The following is a 16,500-nucleotide window of genomic DNA, read 5'->3' as shown; positions in this document are numbered from 1 at the left end:
GAAAGAAAAACAAATGTAAGCTGCTTCTGCAACAAAGACTACATAGTTGCTATTTTTGTCTATATGTATATAGGTAGGAAATTCCTGCTCTTTTTCTCACCTTTTAAATAACTAGTTTTTCTTTTTTTTGCCCCAGATAACAAAAGAAATGAATTTTTCTAAACAAATGTAGACAGTGATTAATTCCTAGAATTACAAGGCTCAGTTAACAGTTAATATAGGCAATTTATCAACTTTCCTCTTTCACTAAAACAATCTTTCTTCAGAGTAATATGCACCTTGTAGAAACCTCTACCTCTGTCAGCTTCCTATAACGAAGCTCAAGTTTAGTCTCTACATTATCTGGTAACCAGACTAAAGTAATTCATTCAAACTTCCAAGGCCCTATCTACAGTACTCCACACATCATAATCTTCCTTCATTTTAAAAAATACAAAGAAAGCCATTGTTACAATGGCTACCAAGTTGGGTTTAAAATAAATAGGCAATTTCAATATTTAAGATGAAAAGGGCATTCATTCGGTGCCTGGGTGGCCCAGTTGGTTAAGCATACAACTCTTGTTTTCAGCTCAGGTCATGATCCCAGGATCATGAGATCAAGCCCTGAGTCAGGCTCTGTGCTCAGTGCTGAGTCCACCTCTCTCCCTCTGCCCCTCCCCCAGCTCACACACATGCTCCTTCTCTAGAATAAATGAATCTTAAAAAAAGAAAAGGAAAGAAAGAAAAGGGCATTCATGTTAATTAAAGCACACAGAGAATAACAGCAGAACTTCTTGGTGAAATTCTAAATGAAGTTTGATTCTAATTTTATTGTACAGGCTGCACCTGTTACTTACGAGCAATTAACACTACAGCTGACCCTTGAACAATGCAAAGATTAGGGGCACCGAATCCCCACACAATGGAAAGTTTGTGTATGATTTTTGATTCCCCCAAAATTTAGCAGTCTGCTGTTGATCAAAAGCCTTACCAATAACATAAACAGTTGTTTAACACATATTTCATTATATACAGTATTCTTATAATAAAGTAAGCTAGAGAAAAAATGTTAAGAAAATCATGATAAAATGTATCTACAGTACTATATCTATCAAAATATAACCACTATTAGTGGACCCACACAGTTCAAATCCATGTTGTTCAATGGTCAATTGTATTCACAAAGGCTTCTTGTCAGAAGACCATCTCAGATGAGTTTCCCTAGTTTCAACACAGTTGTTATCCACAACAGCATGCCATGAAAACAAAATATTGCTGAAGCTCAGCTCTGAATATCATGGATGAAAACCAAAGAGGGCTGCTATCAATGTTCAAGGGTAAGTATTCCCTGAAAGATTAAAAAAACCTGGTTAACAGAGATTGCCTCAGGGAAGGATAGACCTATTTTTGCTAACTCTCAATCTTCCTTTTTTCTGAGAGAGAAAATTGGTATGTAACATTATGTAAGTTTCAAGTGTACATCATAATTCGATATCTGTATGCACTACATCAAAAGTCTAGTTACCATCCATCAGCATATAATCAACCCCCTTCTTTCATTTCACCTATCCTCCAAATCCCCTCCCACTCTGATAAACAATCTGTTCTCTGCATTTGTTTTTGTACTCTTTTTTTCTTTAGATTCCATTCATGAGTGAAATCATTTGGTATTTGTCCTTCACCCATCTGACTTATTTCACTTAGCATTCTACCCTCAAAGTCCATTTGTGTCTTCACAAACAACAAAATTTCATTCTTCTTTATGGCTTAGTAATATTCATAATCACACACACACACACACACACACACACACATACACATATATATACCACAACTTTACTCATTCACCTATCAAAGGCTATTTGGATTATTTCCATATCTTGGCTATTGTAAATAATGGTGGAATGGATACAGCAGTGCATATGTTTTTGAATTAGTGTTTTCACATTCAGTGGATAAATATCAAGAAATGGAATAGCTGGGTCATACTGTAAATGTATTCTTTTTTCAGAAATCTCCATTAAATGATTTTCAATAGTGGCTGCACCAATTTACATTCCCACCAACAGTGTTTAAGTGTTCTCTTTTCTCCACATCCTTTCCAACATTTGCTATTTCTTGTCTTTTTGATAATAACCATTCTAAAAGTGTGAGGTGATATCTCACTGTGGTTCTGATTTTCATTTCCCAAGGAACTAGTGATACAGAACATCTTTTTAGGTGACTGTTGGCCATCTCTGTATCTTCCTTGGAAAAATGCTATTCATATCCTCTGCTCATTGTGCTGATTCCTTTTTTATTTTCATTGTTGAGGTGTAGGAGTTTTTATATATTTTGGATATTAAGCCCCTTACTGGATATTCGATTTGCAAAGATCTTCTCTATTCAGTAGGTTGCCCTTTCATTTTGGGGATAGTTTCCTTCACTGTACAGAGGCTTTTCAGTTTGATAGTCCCATTTCCTTATTTTTGTTTTTGCTTCTCTTGCCTTTGGAGTGAGACCCACAACACATTAAGACCAATGTCAAGGAGCTTACCACCTTGCTTTCTTTCTTCTAGGAATTTTATGTTTTCAGGTCATTTCTGTAATCTATTTTAATTTTTGTGTATAAAGATAGGTCTATTCAGGTCTTCACAAATAACAAGATATCATTCTTCTTTATGGTTCAATATCCCACTGTGTAAATTTCCATTCTAAGCTCTTTCATTCTTTTGCATGTGGCTGCTCAGTTTTCCCAGCACCACTTTTTCTTTTTAAAGATTTTATTTATTCATGAGAGATACAGAGAGAGAGAGAGAGAGAGAGAGAGGCAGAGACACAGGCAGAGGGAGAAGCAGGCTCCATGCAGGAAGCCCAATATGGGACTTGATCCCCAGTCTCCAGGATCACGCCCTGGGCTGAAGGTGGCGTTAAACCACTGAGCCACCCGGGCTGCCCTCCCAGCACCACTTTTGAGGAAAACTATCCTTTCTCCATTGTATGTTCTTGGCTTCCTGGTCACAAATTAATTACCCATTTACATGTGGATTTATTTCTGGGTTCATAGTTCTGTTTCATTAATCTGTGTGTCTGTTTTATGCTAAAACCATACTGCTTTGATTACTATAGCTTTATGTTATAGTTTGAATTCAGAAAGCATGCATCCAGCTTTGTTCTTTCTCAAGATTATTTTAGTAATTTGATATTTTTTATGGTTCTATACAGATTTTTTTAAAAATATTTTTATCTATTCATGAGAAACAGAGAGAGAGAGAGGCAGAGGGAGAAGCAGGCTCCACGCAGGGAGCCTGATGCAGGACTCAATCCTGGGTCTCCAAGATCCTGCCCTGGGCTGAATGCGGCGCTAAACCACTGAGCCACCGGGGCTGCCCTCTATACAGATTTTTAATTATTTGTTCTAGTTCTATGAAAAATGCCATTGGAATTTTAATAGGAATTACACTGAATCTGCAGATTTCTTTGAGTAATATGGACATTTTAACATTATTAATTCTAACCCATGAGCACAAATTATCTTTCCATTTATTTGTGTCTTCTTCAGTATTTTTCAAAATGTCTTATACTTTCATTGTATGGGTCTTTTACCTCCTTGGTTAAATTTATTCTGAGTTATTTTACTCTTTCAACGCAATTGTAAAAAGGATTGCTTTCTTAATTTCCCTATCTAATAGTTTGTTATTATGGTATACAGAAATGTCACCTATTTCTGTGTGTTGACTTTGTATCTTCTAGCTTTACTGAATTCGTTTATTCTAATATTTTTTTAGTGGAGATTAAGGATTTCTATATATCATGTCATCTGCAAAGAGTGACACAGTTTTATTTCTTCCTTTCTCATCTGGATGACTTTTATTTCTTTTGCTTGCCATATTGCTGTCCCCAAGACTTCCAATACCATGCTGAATAAAAGTGGTGAGAAAGCACATCTTTGTCTTGTTCCTAATCTTAAAGTAAAAGCTTTTGAGCACTGAATATGGTATTAGCTGTGCAGTTGTCACATGTGGTCTTTATTTCACTGAGGTATGCTTCTCCTATACTACATTGTCAAGGTTTTATTATAAACAGATGTTGAAATTTGTTAAATGTTTTTTTACATCTATTCACATGACCTTATGGTTTTTACCTTCCATTTTGTAATGCAGTGTATTTGCACTGATTGATTTGTTGATGTTGAATCATTTTTGCATCCCTAGAATATGGCAAGGATTCTTTTAATGTCTTACTGAATGTGGTGTGCTAATTTTTGTTGTTGAGAATCTGTGCAGCTATGTTCATCAAGGATACTGGCCTTTCATTTTTTTTCTTTCTTTTTTTTTTTTTTTTTTTTGTGGTGTCCCCGTCTGATTTTAGTGCCCAGGTAATGCCAGCCTGATAAAATGAGTTTATTTTTATTTATTTTTTAAAAGATTTTATTTATTTATTCATAAGAGAGAGAGAGAGAGAGAGAGAGAGAGAGAGGCAGAGACATAGGCAGAGGGAGAAGCAGGCTCCATGCAGGGAGCCCAGTGTGGGACTCAATCCTGGGACTCCAGGATCACACCCTGAGCCAAAGGCAGATGCTCAACAGTTGAGCCACCCAGGCATCCCATAAAATGAGTTTAGAAGCATTCCTTTCTCATCAATTTTTTGGAAGAGTTTGAGAACAATAGGTATTAAATCTTCTTTGCAAGTTTGGTACAATTCACCAGTGAAATTGTCTGGTTCTGGAATTTTGTTGGGAGGTTTCTGATTATGATTCAATCTTTTTACTAGAACTCTGTCTTTTCAGATTTCCTACTTCTTTATGATTCAGTCTTGGAAGATTCTGTTTCTAGGAATTTATTCATTTATTCTAGGTTGTCCAAGTTGTTGGTATATAAATGTTCACAATACAGTTGATCCTTGAACAAAAATGGGTTTGAATCATGTAGGTCCACTTATACGTGAATTTTTTTTCAATAAAAATAATGCAGTACTATAAATGTATTTTCCTTATAATTTTAACATTTTATTTTCTGTAGCTTATTTTATTGTAAGAATACAGTATATACTAGATATGACATACAAACTATGCTTATGTTATCAGTAAGGCTTCCAGTCAACAGTAGCTATTAGTAGTTAATTTTGGGGAGAGTGGAAAGTTATATGTAGATTTTTTACTGTGCAGAGAATTGGCGCCCTTAACCCTTGTGTTGTTCAAGAATCTACTGTAGTTTGTCATGATCTTTTTTTTTTTTTTTAAGATTTATTTATTTATTTAGAGAGAGAAAGAAAGAGGCAGAGACACAGGAGGAGGGAGAAGCAGGCTCCATGCACCGGGAGCCCAACGTGGGACTCGATCCCGGGTCTCCAGGATCGCGCCCTGGGCCAAAGGCAGGCGCTAAACAGCTGAGCCACCCAGGGAATCCCCTGTCATGATCTTGTATATTTCTGCAGTAATTTCTCCTCTTTCATTTCTGATTTAAAACACCAAAGATTTTGGTCTATCATATTTCTGTTTTCATTTGTCTCAAGATATTTTTTGATTTCTCATTTGATTTCTTCATTACCCACTGATTGTTCAGTAGCATACTGTTTAATATCCACATTTCTGTGGTTTTTCAAGTTTTCTTCTCCTTCTAAGATTAGAGAGAGAGAAAGAGAGACATAAAGATTGAGGGGAGAGGCAGGAGAAAATCTTCAGGCAGACTCCCTGCCAACTGGGGAGCCCAACATGGGGCTTGATCCCATGATGAGATCATGACCTGAGCAGAAACCAAGAGTCAGATACTTAACTGACTAAGCCACCCAGGTGCCCCTCCAATTTCCTCTTTTAATTGATTTCCAGTTTCATACCACTGTGGTTAGAAAAGATGCTTGATAGAATTTCAATCTTCTAAATTTGTTAAAACTTGTTTTGTGGCTTAATGTATGATCCATCCTGGAAAATGTTCCTTGTGCACTTGAGAATAATGTGTATTGCTACTTTAAGATGACATGTTCCGTATATATCTTTAAGTCCATCTGCTCTAATCTGCCATGGAAGGCTGATATTTCCTTATTGCTTTCTGTCTCACTGATCTATCCAGTGATATAAATGGAGAGTTAAAGTCCCCTACTATTATCTATGGCTATCCATTTCTCCCTTCAGGTCTGTAAAGATTTGCCTTATATATTTTTATGCTTCTATGTTGGGTGCATATATATTTATGCTATTGCTTCTTACTGGATTGACCCCTTTATTGTTATGTGATGCCCTTGACTTTTAGGACAGTCTGTAATAATTTCTTAAAAAATCTATTTTGTCTGATATAAGTATGGCTATACCAGGTTTCTTTTGATTTCCATTTGCATGGACTATCTTTCTCTATCCCTTCACTTTATTCTCTGTGTCCTTACTTCAGAAGTGAATCTCTATGTAATAGGCAGCATACATAGATGGGTCTCATTTTTTTAATCCTTTCAGCCACTATTTATCTTTTGGATAATTCAGTCCATTTATGTGTAATTATTGAGAGGTATATAATTATTGCCATTTTGTTAATTGTTTTCTGGTTGTTTTTATAGTTCCTCTGTTCCTTCCTTCCCTTTCTTCCCTTGTCATTTGATGGTACTCTTCACTGTTGTATTTTGAGTCCTTTCTCATTTTCTTTAATGTATTTACAATGTTTTGCTTCTAATTATCATGAAGTTCACATTTAACATATATATATATACACACACACACACACATATATATATATATATATATATGACAGTTGGTTTTACCAGGAATTTTAATTTGAACACATTACAGAACTTTACGTTTTTATTCATCTTTCATGTTTTATATTCCACATTTCACATCTTTTTATTTTATGTATCTCTTAATTATTGTAGTCTTAGTTAATTTTACTATTGTCTTTTAAAATTCATACTTCCTTTAGAAGTTATTTACCACTATCTTTACTGTATATTGACCTTTTCCAGTGATATTTTTATTTTTGTATGCTTTTTTAAAGATTTTATTTGAGAGTGAGCAAGAGAGAAGGTGAGAGAGAGGACAAGTGGGGAGGAGGGGTAAATGAAGAAGCAGACTCCCTGTCTAAAGCCTGACATGGGACTTGATGACAGGACCCTGGGATCATGACCTGAGCTGAAGGCAGATGCTTAACTGACTGAGCCACCCAGGTGCCCCGTATGTTTTCTTGATATTAATTAGTGCCATCTCTTTTCACTTTAAAGCTTCTTTAACAGGTCGCCTGGGTGGCTCAGTGATTGGGTGGCTCAGGGTATGATCCTGGAGTACTGGGATCGAGTCCCACATTGGGCTCCCTGCAGGGAGGCTGCTTCTCCCCCTGCCTGTGTCTCTGCCTCTTTCTGTGTGTGTCTCATAAATAAATTAACAAAATAAAATCTTTTAAAAATAAATAGAAAATAAAGTTTCTTTAGCATTTTTGTAAGGCCAGTAGTGATGACTCTCTTAATTTTTTGTTTATCTGGAAAGCTCTTTAGATCTCCTCTTTAATCCTAAATCATAACTTTGCCAGTTAGAGAATTCTTGGTTGGAAATTTTTTCCTTGCAGCACTTTGTGTATGTCATGTCACTTCTTTCTACTCTGCAAAGTTTCTGCTGAAAAATCTGCTGACAGCCTTAAGGAATTTCCCTTGTATATAACAAGTTGTTTTCTCTTGCTGCTTTTAAGATTCTCTCTTTAACTTTCACAATTTCTATTATAAAGTATCTTGGTGTAGATCTTTCAGGGTTCATCCTATTTGGAATTTTCTGGACTTCCTGAACTTGAATGTTTCCTTTTCCAGAATAGGAAAGTCTTCAGCCATTATTTCTTAGAGTAAGTTTTCTAGCACTTTCTCTCTTTCTCTTTTCCTTCTGGGACCCCTGTAATGCAAATGTTATTCCTCCAGATGTTGTTCCAAAAGCCATTAAGGTAGCTTTACTTTTTAAAACTTTTTTTTTTTGTTGCTCTGTCTGGGTGAGTTCCCCTGCTTTGTCTTCCAGCTCACTGACATGTTCTGCTTCATTTAATCTGCTATTGAACCCCTGTAATAAAATTTTTCAGTTAAGTTACTGTATTTTTCAGCTAACTTCTGTTTAATAGTTTCATTTCCTATCTCTTTGTTGAAGTTCTTACTGTGTTCACCTATTCTTCTCCCAACTTCAGCATGCATCTTTATAATCATTACACTGAACTCTTTATTGGGCAGATTTCTTATCTCTGTACATGAAAGTCTTCTTCTGAAGTTCTGTCTTGTTCTTTCATTTGGATCACATTCCTTGGTCTCTTCATTTTGCCTGAATCTGTGTTTGTTTTTATGTATTAGGCAAATCAGCTATCGTTAAGCCTTGAAGGAGTAGTTTTGTGTAAGAGCTATCCAATGGACTGAGAAGTGCTATCCTCTCTGGCCACCCTTGCCAAGGACTCAAGGAGCATCCCTCTGGGAGCTGTGCGCAGCCGCCTGCTTTGGTGGGGTCACAACATGAGAGTAGGTGCAGCTCTGCTGGTCTGGCTGTGATGCAAGACTGCAGTGCATCAATGGGCATGGCCCTCAGCAGGTTGTGAACTCCAGAGCCAAACGCCTAGTAGAAGAGTTCCAAAATGACAACTGGTGGTGCTGGCACCACCACGTTAGATAAAGATTACAAAAATGACACCTACCAGTGTCTCCATCCCAGCAGAGTCCCAACAAGTTCCTGTCTCTCGGGTAGACACTTCAAGATTAGTAAATGAATGTCCTTCACTTACAATTTAGGTGTTTTCCAAACTGGTATTTCTGTACTGGGTCCAATGACCAGGGAGTGTATGTATAAGCCATTTAACAGCAAGTTCTTGGGTCACCTGAGTGGCTCAATCAGTTAAGTGACTTCAGCTTGGGTCATGATCTCAAGGTTCTAGGATTGAGTCCCATATTTGGCTCCATGCTCAGTAGGGAGTCTGCTTGTTTTTCTCCCTCTGCCCGTCTCATACCCCCTGCTTGTCGCGCTTTCTCCCTCTCTCAAATAAACAAATAGAATAAAATTTTAAAAGTCAAGTTTTTCTCCATTCCCTACAGTTCTATGGTTTTCCTGAACATAATCCCTGTTGGTTTTCAAAGCCAGGAACATAGAGGGCTCATCTTGTCTATGCAGGTTGGGGTGCCTAATATGCAGCAGAGATCCTTGCTTCTCAAAGAGAAGTTCCATATTTTTGAAATCCTTCCTGGTTGTGGATTGCTGTGTCTGGGATGGGTTTTTGGTGTGTTGTTGTTGGTGGTGGTGGTGGTTTTCTGCAAGACCATGTCTCTGCCTCTCCTACCTGTTTCAATGCTGCCCTTTTAGTCTCTGTTGAGGAGGTTCTGTTCATCTGGTTTGCAGGTCCTCTTTTAGAGGAAATTATTCCATATGTAGCTGTAAATCTGTTATGTCTGTGGTAGGAAGTGAGTTCGGGATCTTCCTACATGGCCATCTTGAACTTGTCTCTTTACGAACTATTTTTAAGCCATATCTGGGAGTGGGGGTGGGGAGGAAGAGATGAAGTGGGAAATGCATGCAAATATGCAGGAGCACACTGAAAGCCAGGATGATGCAATGAATTTCTGGATCCAGAATGCCTCAGTTTAATCCCAACACAGTCATTTTATAGCCCCTAACAACCATGTGACACTGGAGATGTTTTTTACTTCTCTGTATCTAGTTTTCTAATCTGTCAAATGCAGAAAATAATAGTTCCCCTCACAGAGTTATTGAGAGGAATCAGAATTAAAATAAACACAGAGTCTTTACTTACATACTTATATAGTAGGCACTATGTAAGCATTAGATATTATTTTTAACTTTTTTTTGCTTTGTAATCAGTATATTAAGGAGACATTCATACATTTCAATTGCTAAATTCTGATTCCAGATTTAAGCTTGTGAACATGACTTTTAAACATACAATTAAAGCTATTCATCATAATTTGCTATACTACCAACATGAAATTACAGTTACTTCAGAGCAGAAGTTCAATGGTTTAAAGTAAGCCTGTCACATACCTAGAAGACACCTTCCTGTCTCATACATGCAAATTAACTCCTCCACGTAAATGTCTCTTCACTCTAAGTTACCCTGGCTCCTGAAGTCACTACTCTGAAGTTTATCATGGTCCAAAGAGAAGGAAAAAAAGTGTAACCAGGACTGAAATATATATATATTAAAAAAAAAAAAAAAGATGGCACAGAAGGGAATGCAATTCTACAAGTGCAAGCCCTCAAGCAGCAGCATATCATAAACCACTTCTTTAGAGGTATCCTTTCTATCACTGATACCACAGGCCAAATTACATAGCATGCCATCTTCAAGTAACAGTTGAGGCAATAAAATGCAGAGGCATCACAATGAATCCTACTTAACGTAACTACAGACCAACAGTTCTCTACAAATTAATAAATTCTTTGTCTGATTGCCAATTAAATACAAGTTTTAACTTCATAGCTTAACAATTAAGGGTCATACACTGAAGTCAATACATACACCTAGCATTTCAGTCTGAACTGTTTCATATATATAGAGCTGCAATCAATTACAAGGTATGGCCTAACAAACGCTAAGGGAGATTTTTTAAAAGTAGTTTTTACAGTATTAAACTTATCTTGCACACTGAAGTCATCATACATACAGGGCAAAGTCAGAGCTTTTATATTTGAGTTTATTCTTCATTTAACTTTTAAAACACTACTATAGTTGAATATTAAAACAAAAACCATAGCAAGTAGTGAGCTATGATTATAGTCCTTCACTCATCCACTACTGCATATAAAATGCCAGCAGCAGTGTTATTCACCGGCCCCATTAAGAAGTCTGACACTGAACACCACCCCTAGGATGATGTTCATCATCCTTATATGCTTCCCCATTGTAATGGCGCCATCTCTCCTGATTGGGATCAAAGTCCACAAGTTCTACCTGGTCCATTTCATCAGTCTCTTCTACTTCCTTCCTCTCAGGTAGGAGTTTTTCCAGCAAAGAAAGTTTATCAGGAGAGAGAAAGCCGTTCTCGGGGAAGTTCACCTTAAATTCGATGATTAGGCGACCCTTCTCATATGGTCTACGATAAATTGGCATGCCTTCATTTAGCACACACTTGATATCCCCATGCTTGACAATCTGACCTGGATGAGAGGTGATGACGATGGTTCAGTTGTCAAGAGTAGATATCGGCTTTTGAAAGCCACACAGGGCTTCAACCAGCTATATATCCATACACATGAAAAGATCTTCTCCTCGTCGAGTAAAAACAGCATGGTCCTTCTGATCTAAAACAATGATAATATCTCCTGGTTCCAGTCCTGGTTCTTGGTCTCCCTCACCATGGAATGTTATCTTCTGGCCATCTTTCATGCCTTTGTCAATATGCACTTCTAGAATCTTCTTCTCTCGAACTATCTTCCTTCTGTTGCAGCTTTTACATCTATCTTTAGGACTGATCCGTTCCCCATGGCCCTGGCACTCCATGCACACAGACTGAATTTGCTGAACCATTCCAGGTCCTATCTGATGAATTCTTATTTGCATTCCAGTACCTCGGCAATTGGGACAACATTCGACTGCTCCTTTCTTACCACCTCGCAAATTTATCGCAAATCACATTCTTTTGCAGAGCTAGTTTTCTTGTTGTGCCATTATATAGATCTTCTAAGGTTACTGAGAGCTGATGTACAACATTTTTACCTCTCCGTTCTCTCTGCATCCTGCCTCCTCCTCCAAAAAACATATCAAAGATGTCCATGGGGGAGCCAAAACCACCACCAGCTCCACCTTCTTTAATTGCCTGTTCTCCTCCTTTGTCATATAATTCCCTTTTCTTTGCATCGGAGAGCACTTCATAAGCTTGAGAAATCTGTTTAAACTTCTCTCCTTCATTTGGATTCTTATCAGGGTGGTACTTCAAGGCCAGTTTTCTGTAAGCCTTTTTCAATTCCTCCTGGGTGGCATTGGGTTTGACCCCCCAAAACATCATATAAGTGGTTTCTTTCACCATTTTCTACAGCCAGTGAGAGGGCCGAAGCCGGTGTGGGGGAGCGGGAAGGAGCGCGTTGCTGGGCGCAGCTCGGGCAGCCGCCGCTCCTCCTCATCTCACCGAGCGTTCTGGAAAGTTCCCTATTTTTAACTTTTTGAGTTCATTTTAGACTTTCAGAAATTTGCAAAAATAGTACAGTGTATACTTACCTCACTCATTCTTCTTCCCCTACTGTTACCATCTTATATTACCATAGTACAATTCTCAAGAACAGAAAATGAACACTGGTACAGTATTAACTAAACTACAGACTTTAATTTCACCAGTTTTTCCACCAATGTCTTTTTAAGGATCTCCTCCAAGATATACATTGTATTTAATTATTTCTTCTTAGTCTTCCCTAGTCTGTGTTAATTCTTTAAGGTAGGGCAGCCCAGGTGGCTCAGCGGTTTAGTGCCACCTTCAACCCAGGGCATGATCCTGGGGATCCGGGATCGAGTCCCGTGTCGGGCTTCCTGCATGGAGCCTGCTTCTCCCTCTGCCTGTGTCTGTCTCTCTCTCTCTCTCTGTCTCTCATGAATAAAATCTCGAAAAAAAAATTCTTTACGGTAGACAGACATAATAGCATTTGGTAGACTTTTTCTGCCAAAAAAATGCATAACCTCATTATGAGAAAACATAAGAATAAGCCAAAACTGGAACATTCTATAAAATAATCAGTATTCCTCAAAAATGTCACTATTATTTACAAGAAGGGACAGGACCTGGGATGATGATACAGGTAGCAATTAGGGCTACCAAAACTCTCAGAAAGGTTTAGAATATAGATTAAAGGAGAAAGATAGTGGGATGAAGGGATGACAATAAGGAGCAGCACTGTGACAGTTAACATTGTGTCCTAAAACAGTTTCATCACCTCCCTTCTCTTTCTCTGTTTCCCCTAGAAGATCTAATAAGACCTTTATTAGGAGAGGGATTGCTCTGCTGGCTGCCTATTGCACTGACTTTAACTACTGCCTAAGACCAGTAATTAGCTGTCCATCTCAGCTAACTGTAGAAAGAACATAGGCTTCTTTCCCTTTTTCTCTATACCTGGAGCAAGCAACAGTTGTTCTGAAGTTTTCTAAGAGTCACTACTGACAGGATGGGGAAATAGAGAATAAATATTACTAACAAAGGGCAAATTTTAAGAAGCCTCACAATATAAATTAAATGGGGTTCTAGAGCTTTTAGACCTTCTCAAGCTTTCCTAACTGCTCTTTCACCAGGACCCTCAGATTCTATTTATCCAAATTATTCCATACGTAGTCTTCTACTCCAATCTTTTGCTGAGTTTTCTATTTTCTGGGATGCTTACATCTGGGAGTTATAAATACTTTATAAAGTTATAAAGTTATAAAGTCCCTGATGTTGCCTTTCACTCCCCTGCTTCATCACAGAAGGAGCAAACTGGAGTGTCCTTTATCACTGCTGCTTTCCCAGTTCTGCTACTAAAGTGTTGCTAAATGTGTTAAATGCTTTGAAGAAGAGTTACATAATCTTTTGAAGCCTCATTTTCTTCTTTAAACAGTAGATGGTGGTGCCCTTTCTTACAGAATTAATTTGATGACTAGTGAAACAGCATGTACAACAGCATATGCCAAGCATCCAACAAATGATGGCAGTTGTGGTCTCTATCACCCATTCTATTACCAGCATATATTCAGTCCACAATTCAAGGTCAACAGAACCTAGAGCTGAGGAGTGCACCATGTTTCCCTAAAGTACCTCCTAGTACTTACCTACACCCACGTTAAAAGTAAGAATGGGGAAGTAAGAAACACAGAAAGAAGCTAGGTTACATATATGTGTAAGATGGAACCAGAAATTTAGGAAAATCTTAGAAATAAGAAAATGAGAGTAAGGTTTTGCTGGCTTTTTATTAAAAGGGAAAGTAGCATTCAGCATAATGTGCAAGATAAAAATATATATAGCCTATCTAAATATTATAAGTTGTTTTTGTTTTGAATCTGAAAGTCATTTATTCTAAGTGTTAAAATAATATTGTAACAAAAAAATATCCTTCCAGTCCTTTTGTTTTTATAGTCTTGACTATATCTTATTTAAAACATTACACTGATTAACCTTTAGTTGTAACTGGCAAATCACGTGTACCGAAATGCTCCTTATAAATGGCTATTTTCTTATCCTACTAAAAAATGCATACAAATAAATCCAATGTAGGTTCATACCTTACATACATAGCTCCTCTAACATTCACATGCAAGACTCATCTCCTCTCCAGGCATGATCCTTTTGTGTATTACTCTTTTTCCAACGAGCCCTGAAATAATACCAGCCAGATCTATTTTCCTCTCTCTCCAACTTCTCTGAATACCACGGAAGTAAACTAATGATAAGTGAAGCTACTGCATAATTTTCCCTTTTGTTGAATGAAACTTCCTTCAATTAGTTGTTTGTAAAGTTGCTCACTGCTAATCTTTCACATGCTTCTATCCCTCTAACAATAGACATGCTGTTTCTCAACTTGGAAAATTAACATGAACATCCACATTGACCTGGCAGTTGTAGACTGCAGTTATTTTCCAGGCAGGCAGTTTGAAGGCCATGCACAAAGCTGCCTTTGTTGTGAGAAAAACTATTTCCCTGAGGTTTATGGTGATATTAAAGCTGCTTTGTACAGTCCACTGCTCCTGGCTCAATACATCCTTATAGTAGCATTCTGTGAGGAAAAGAGGGTTTATCTATTTACTAATGTAACAGAACTTGATTGTTTCTTATTCTGTGTTCTAAATTTTAACATATGAAGTTTTAAAATTTTACCTAAATTTTAAAAGGAAGTAATTAATTTTAAACCCAATGTCCTTTTTTTCTTTCTGAATTATTGTGAAAACAAATCAGGTAGCTTTCTCTTTGACACTTGTTAATTATAACCTAATAAAATTAAGTTGGCAGTAAACCTGGCAAAAAGTAACGAGTCAAGGCAAGTAAATTTGGTCCTAGATAAAATGAGCAATATTTATATTCTATACTTTGTTAGGTCTAAAAAGCAAATAACGATTGTTATTTGATAACTCTCATTCCAAAAGGATAAAAATTAAGTTTTCTTTTCAGACAGGGAATGGTAGATCAAAATTCTGAGTAATTTCCAAGAAAATGAAAAAGCTGTAATTCAATAAATCACCTGTAGCTTAGCTATTCCAGGAAATCCTCTACTTTGCAATAAATTTAATTAAGACAATGGGAAACCACCATTTGACTCCGTGAACAAGACACAGACAGCCTGTGTCTAACCAGCATGAATAGATATGGTTAAAAAGCAAAGTAAATTTAACTACCAGTAACTATTTTTCCAATCTTCAATCACTGAAAGCTAAAAGCTTATTTCTTTTCTTTGTGCTCATCTTTCAGATATCTCTCCTTTAACGTCAGAAATTTGGTAGAGTTCAGGGGTATCTGGGTGGCTCAGTTGGTTAAGCATCTGCCTTCATCTCAGGCTGTGATCCTGGGTCCCTGAGATTGAACCCCCTCAGCAGGGAGTCTGCTTCTCCTGCCTCTCTCTGCTTGTGCTTTCTCTTTTGTTCTCTCTCAAATAAAATTTTAAAAAAAGGTTTCCCAGGCAGACAGAAGTTAAAGGAATTCATGACCACTAAATCATTCTACAAGAAATGTTAAAGGGGACTTTTTGAGTGGAAAGGAAAGATTGCAAGTGAGAGGAAGAAAGGTATGAAGCACAAAAGTAGTAAAAAAAAAAAATACATGTGTCTGTTAAAATAATTAAAAGAACTCACAAAAATAAAAAAATAAAAAATAAATAAAAGAACTCACAAAAATAAAAGGATGTAAGTAAAGTATGAGACCATATGCCTAAAATGTGAGGGGCAGGAGGAGAGGAGTAAAGAATAGATTTAAACTTAAGTGACCACCAACTTAATATAGAGTGTTATATAGAAGCTGTTGTGAACAAACCACAAATCAAAAACCAGTAATAGTAATGCAAAAACTAAAGAAAAAGGAATCCAAATATATCACTGAAGAAGGCCAACTAACTATAAGAAAGCAAGGAAAGAAAAGAACTATAAAAACAACCATAAGTAACAAAATGGCAATAAATGCAGGTCTATCAACAACTATTTTGAATGTAAACGGACTAAACGTGCCAGGGGACACTGGGGTGGCTCAGTCAGTTAAGTGTCTGACTCTTGGTTTCAGCTTAGGTTGTGATCTCAGAGTTGTGAGATCAAGTTCCACATCAGCTCTACACGGGGTGCAGAGTCTGCTTGAATTCTCTTTCCTCCTCCCTTTGCCCCTCTCTCCACTCTGCAAACACTCTCTGTGAAATAATCTTAAAAAAAAAAAAAAAAAAAAAAAAGGACACAGGGTGACAGATTGGATTAAAAAAGACAAAACAAAAAACCAAGAGAGGCACCTGTGTGGCTCAGTGGTTGAGTGGCTCAGTGGTTGAGTGTCTGCCTTTGCAGGTCATGATCCCGGGGTCCTAGGATCAAGTCCCACACCGGGCTCCCCACAGGGAGCCTGCTTCTACCTCTGCCTGTGTCTCTGCCCCTCTTCTCCATGTCTCTCATG

The 16,500-nt window shown here is 37.4% G+C and overlaps 1 protein-coding gene, 1 long non-coding RNA gene and 1 pseudogene across 12 annotated transcripts in view; all 3 read right to left on the bottom strand.

The window, feature by feature from the left end:
• ART3 (ADP-ribosyltransferase 3 (inactive)) overlaps window positions 1-16,500 on the bottom strand; it is a 207,748-nt gene that overhangs the window by 82,516 nt on the left and 108,732 nt on the right. Inside the window, exon 1 of one of the 11 annotated variants that reach the window (XM_072810531.1) lies at window positions 14,145-14,262. The exons of 9 other annotated variants lie outside the window; for them this stretch is intronic. The gene's annotated coding sequence lies outside the window, so the exon portion shown is untranslated. Of the gene's footprint in view, window positions 1-14,144; window positions 14,263-16,500 lie in introns of those variants that run through there. One more of the 11 variants, XM_072810522.1, reaches the window with a different exon arrangement.
• Window positions 1-16,500, bottom strand: part of LOC140623814 (uncharacterized) — a 98,498-nt gene that overhangs the window by 7,137 nt on the left and 74,861 nt on the right. The window lies entirely within an intron of this gene.
• LOC140623811 (dnaJ homolog subfamily A member 1 pseudogene) lies at window positions 10,581-11,968 on the bottom strand (annotated as a pseudogene).

Source organism: Canis lupus, chromosome 33 (genome assembly GCF_048164855.1).
Source record: "Canis lupus baileyi chromosome 33, mCanLup2.hap1, whole genome shotgun sequence".
In the NCBI taxonomy this organism is placed as follows: Eukaryota; Metazoa; Chordata; class Mammalia; order Carnivora; family Canidae; genus Canis; species Canis lupus.
The sequence above is the reverse complement of the archived record's forward strand: the minus strand, read 5'-3'. Positions and strand labels throughout refer to the sequence as shown.